This window comes from Macrobrachium rosenbergii, chromosome 37, assembly GCF_040412425.1.
Source record: "Macrobrachium rosenbergii isolate ZJJX-2024 chromosome 37, ASM4041242v1, whole genome shotgun sequence".
In the NCBI taxonomy this organism is placed as follows: domain Eukaryota; kingdom Metazoa; phylum Arthropoda; class Malacostraca; order Decapoda; family Palaemonidae; genus Macrobrachium; species Macrobrachium rosenbergii.
The window spans coordinates 35410194-35416602 of NC_089777.1; positions in this window are offsets into that span (position 1 = coordinate 35410194).

Genomic DNA, 6409 nt, shown 5'->3' on the forward strand with positions numbered 1-6409 from the left:
CCTGTGTTGTTACGCTGCCAGAAGCACGATTTTTGCCAACTTTAACCTTAAATAAAATAAAAACTATTGAGGCTAGAGAGCTGCAATTTGGTATGTTTGATGATTGGAGGGTACATGATCAACATACCAATTTGCAGCCCTCTAGCCTCAATAGCTTTTAAGGTCTGAGGGCTCAGTGGTCTGGTAAAACTAAGCTATACTTACTTTACTTAAGGTCTGAGGGCGGACAGAAAAAGTGCGAACAGAAAAAGTGCAGACAGAAGAAAGTGCGGACGGACAGTCAAAGCCGGCACAGTAGTTTTCTTTTACAGAAAACTAAAAGTACTGTTCAACCATACATTTCTTTCTTGTATACTCTATAACATGTAGCCTAGCCACACTTAACTGCCACAAAAGAATTCAAACAATGAACGCAATACAGATGAAAAATCACTTAAATAATGCCGTCATTTCTAACGGAACAGGTACACCATTAATACCAATAATACTAGTATCTTCCTTTTCATCGCTGAAACGTCAGCAACTATCGAGTCCATGCCCTTTCAGATTCCCCCAGTGATAAGTGCGCTAACACTTTCCATTCCTCACCACAGCACTTATTATCTACGTCACTACGTCACTTTCGATTAACTTAGGGCCTTACGAAGGCACGCTGATTTCATTTTTGTTTGGTTTCTCGCCGTTCTTTCGGATGAATCCACACGTTCAAGTTCTTTTAATAATAATAATAATAATAATAATAATAATAATAATAATAATAATAATAATAATAATAATTATTATTATTATTATTATTATTATTATTACTGCGATCTCAAAACTCATAAATGATTAGTCATAAACTGAAGTGGCTCACGTATTTCATTATTTTTATTATTCGTAAAACTCTTAAGCATAAGTCACACACGTGAGTGCTCTTTTTATTATTATTATTATTATTATTATTATTATTATTATTATTATTATTATTATTATTCCTGATGAAGTTTGGTAGCCTGGTACCTTGTGGACTGATTATTATTTTCTACAAATGTTTCTTACTGGGAGAAATGTTCCACCGCCGTAGGCTGTCTGTTTTTGTGACTTCCTGAACATATTATTACGTTACATGACTTAAAGACCGTGGGTCATACACACACTGCCCGTACTCTAAGTGAAATAACACCTGTTATCATTAACAATATTATTATTATTATTATTATTATTATTATTATTATTATTATTGATCTCTCAAAACGAAAGAAGTTCAGAAGACAGTTACACATTAACGGGCTAAGTTTTGCGGTAAAGTCCTAAAATATGACGAGAACAGTCACAGACATACACACACACACACTATATATATATATATATATATATATATATATATATATATATATATATATATATATATATATATATATATATATATATATATATATACAGTATGTACATGTGAATGTATGTTTTTATGTATGTATGTATATATATATAAATATAAATATAAATATATATATATATATATATATATATATATATATAAATGGATATAAATGTATATATTTGTATGTATGTATTCATGTATCAATATATACGTATATGTGTGTGAGTGTGTGTGTATGTATGTATGTGTTAAGAAACTGCCTTAATATCAAATAAACTTTAGAGTGCGCTCAAGATAGAGGTGAATGGTGCGATGTTTTTGTTGCTGTGATGCCTTTCTTGTAGCTGTATGGAGCAGCTAATTTTCAGTTTTGCAGCCGTGTTCTGCACATGGAAATTAAAATATGAATGATGCAGTGGCTGTAATATGCAGCTGTTCCTATGACACTGCCCACTGCTAGAAGAAATTACAATATATATTATATAAATATATATATATGTATATTTATATAAATATATATATATGTGTGTATTTATATATTTATATACATAAATATATACATATATATATATATATATATATATATATATATATATATATATACAAACACACACATATATATATATATATATATATATATATATATATATATATATATATATGTGTGTGTGTGTGTGTGTGTGTGCGTGTGTATATGTGGGTAGAAAAGCAGAGAAGAGAGTGGTCGAGGCAGAGGGAGGGAGGGTTATATTAATGTCAATATACTGCCTTCCAAAGGTTAAACTGTCGGCCAGACATGAGTGGGTGAGTATACAATTAAACTGTGTCACAAGCGACCTTCACCTGTAATTAGCAGACACTTGATCCGAGCCACTCATTAACAGTAGCTACCTGATACATGACTGTATGATACTTGCAGTTCTATGATCCTACCAGTGATTTGAAGGATTCTCTCTCTCTCTCTCTCTCTCTCTCTCTCTCTCTCTCTCTCTCTCTCTCTCTCTCTCTCTCTCAGTCCTTTCGTACTAAATCTTCGCTCACGTCATTTTCGATTCAAATGGTAATTTTTCTGTACACGTAATTACTATTTTGATTTATATTCTAAATATCTGTATTCCTTTTAAATTTACTTGTGTCATTTTTTGCTTCTTTTAAACGATCACCTTTACCTTGAAGGGATTATCATTAATTACATTCATCAGATCCATCCATGTGGTATCTGATACCAATACGGTGTCCTTGTTTTAAAGTAATTAGAGACTACGATAACTTACTCTTAAAATTCTTATTAGCAAAGTGAAAGTTGCAACACTGCCAATGTGAATAACCCTGTCATCAAAATCGCTGTAATTAAATAACATTACAATCCATACGAGGCGGTTAGCAAATTCTCATAATTATCACGAGAGAGAGAGAGAGAGAGAGAGAGAGAGAGAGAGAGAGAGAGAGAGAGAGACTCCAGCCATCCTTGTACAGCATAAAGGTATCGTGTACAATTTGCCCTGTACAGTATCCTGTAGACCGTACTAAATGTTCTACGCACGGCACCACCGGACCCTCAGTTGCTTTACTTTTTGCCTTTACTCTGCATCAGTTCGCTTTAGCTCTCCGGCGTCAATAACCTAAGTGTTATGACGCCAGTTTTAATAGCCACAAATCAGTCCTCTTCCCTAGGCGTCCAACTTCTCTAGGGCTATCTTGTTCCAATATTCATCTCTTAAATGAGAACATATCCTTTGTCGGTCAAAAAATATGACTATGTTCTGCTTCAACTACTTAATAATAATAATAATAATAATAATAATAATAATAATAATAATAATAATAATAATAATAATAATAATAATAATAATAATAATAATAATTCCGCTGTCTTTTTTCTTCACCCAACGAGGAAAAACGGCAGATGTGACTGGATCAATTTTCTCTGAAATCGGAGCCATTTCACTGACCTACTTACTCTAAAGCCTTGTCCAATATGAGAAACAAAGACAGAGAGAAAAATAAACAGAGAGAGAGAAAGAGAGAGAGAGAGAGAGAGAGAGAGAGAGAGAGAGAGAGAGAGAGAGAGAGTTGGAAGATCAACCAGCGTTCCAGTAATGTCTAATTGCATATATGATAGCGTGTGCAGACGCATTAGTCGCCCCTTTCCCAAGGAAAAAAAGCTCACATAAGAAAATTTCTACGAACGAGAGACATATTCCCTTCCATGGAAAGTCGTCTACATGCTTCCAAACACAAGGCAGTTTTTATATAACATCTTTTTTCCCAGTGAACAGACCCTTAAGATCTTCTTCAGGTGTGCCACCATCACGCGAATTCCCGATTGCCTGTAATTTTCCTGGATGGACAAAGGTGTTCTCCCTTGGTTGTAATTCGCCAAGGTTCCTTAACATTAGTCGCGGTTCGTGGTGTGATATGCAAAGGACGTGATAACAAAGAACGCCCTCTTGTTATATTACATATGTATATATACATATACATACACACACACACACACACACACATATATATATATATATATATATATATATATATATATATATATATATATATACAAATATATACATATATGAAATGATTATATATATATATATATATATATATATATATACACATACATATATATATATATATATATATATATATATATATATATATAATATACATATATATATATATATATATATATATATATATATATATATATATATATACATACATATATATATAAATATATTATATATATATATATATATATATATATATATATATATATATATATATATATATATATGTATATATATATATATACGTATATATTCTAAACTTCACCAAAGCACATATATGAGAGGTAATTATTGTAAGCGGAGACCATAATGCAACAAAAACAATACTTATGCATTTTCAATTTTATTCACACAACACAGAAGCACCATCAATAGTCCATCGATCACCTCGATTACTTTACACGGACTGTTCCCGAAAACCTGTCTCCGGAAATCCATTTTCGAAAATAATTCTTCGAAATCAAACACTTCAAAATGCCTTAACTTCGAGAGCAAATGACTTCGAAAATAGAAAATTTTATTTTTTGCGTTCGAACATCTTTAAAACAATAAAATGCTTCTCATAATCGATTGCAAGAATCGTCTATAAACAAACCGTTTTAGTGACAAATTCCTTCGAAGAGCAAGACGTCGATTTACCATTTCCGGAAATCTCATCGGAGCAGAAGTTTAATCAATTTACAACTTTATCAGTTATTTACGCCCCTTAGTAAAAACGGCTGAATTTAAATGTAAACAGTTCAAAAGTCAATCTCTTTTTTAAAAGCGATTTTTAATTGATGAAAATAAACATGGGGTAAAAATTTGGAGGTGAAAATGAGTGAAAAATCTTCCTATTTTATTACTACTGACCACGAAGAAACTCAAGTTTCTAAATGACACGATCATGCAGGTAATACAAAAACACCTGAGAAGGTTAGTTATTTTTTTATCACTGCAAAGACACCTGAGTCGCGCTTACCTCGTAATACCCACTGCGGCATCTCAGTTTTCCTATGCAACTGCTTTAGCTCTACCCTTCACAAATAAAAGTTTATACAGCGAAATCACAGGAATGATTTTACTTTTACGGGCAAACCAGCGAAAACCAACAGCTGCAAGCGATTCCTGAAGTTTGACTACGGTCTTTTTGATGTCGGATTGTTATCTTCTCGATTTAACCCCATTTGCAATATTATTGTTATTTGCCTACCACAGCTCGTATGCCGCAGGCACTTTCAAAACTGTATCAGGGATGTCTGAGTATTTGTGTACCATGCAGTGTGTTAATACTACGCTCTTACTTCAAATAATTTTTGCTTTGAAGGAGAAGAAGAAAGAGAAAAAAAGTCACGTCGGGTTTTTTGAGACAAGTAAAAGTCCTCGCTCCTAAAAATAAACATCAGTATCTAACAGTTTTGGAACAGGAATGCTTCATGAGATAACTTATGAAAGTCAGTCAGCTGCTATGTATGTTTGTGTTTTCCGTTTATGCTGATGCATGCACAGGAAAGTCTGTTAATGTGGACTCTGAACGAGCTATGACGCTGCTTTCCAATACGCCTTTATTTATTGGAATGCTTTTAGCTGTTGCCTTTGAGCCACGGAACAGAGTTGTCGACGCAATTAATATGTACCACATGAAGTAGATGGCTCACTGATTACTGTGAAGGCCCGTAGATAAGCCGTCCTGAAAAATGGGAAACGTCATGCTGGAAAATCTAAACCCGCGGTGGTCATACTACGAAAAGAGTGGAAAGCGACCTTTTAATCCTAATCTGTTTTTTTTAAGCTGACGCTTAATTCCGCAGTCGGCATCACTAAGGTTTCTACCTCTTTTTTGATTGGCTGATGCATCTGAAATGTTACCTCCGGTGGGTGGAGAGCAGCATGAGCTTCCGTCAATCACGATTAGTTTCGATATCGACTGCGGATATTTACCGTCAGCTCATATAAATAAAACCCGTAGGTTGGTTGGTGTCAAAGTTAAGTATATTTTAGTTTAACCAGACCACTGAGGTGATTAACAGCACTCCTAGGGCTGGCCCGAAGGATTAGATTTATTTTACATGGCTAAGAACCAACTGGTTACCTAGCAACGGGACCTACAGTTTATTGTGGAATCCGAACCACGTTATGACGAGAAATGAATTTCTATCACCAGAAATAAATTCCCCTAATTCTTCATTGGAGGTTTTTACGGGACGTATCTTCGAACCATTCAACAATATGGAAATTTTGCAAGTGCTTTGAACAACGAACAATCTTTAAATCAAATACTGTTTGACAGAATAAGAAGTGTTTAAGGTTTTGAAAGATTCCGAAAAATATAAAGCTACTGTGGAATGAATGAAGAAATTTATTAGAACCATTGATGACTCCTAACCTGAAAGATAACTTATGTGGAATCGCAAACAATATCAAAATTTTAAACCTGAGTATTTTTTTTATTTATAATAAAGTTTTAACCAACTTATTTTTTTAATGTTCAATTTAC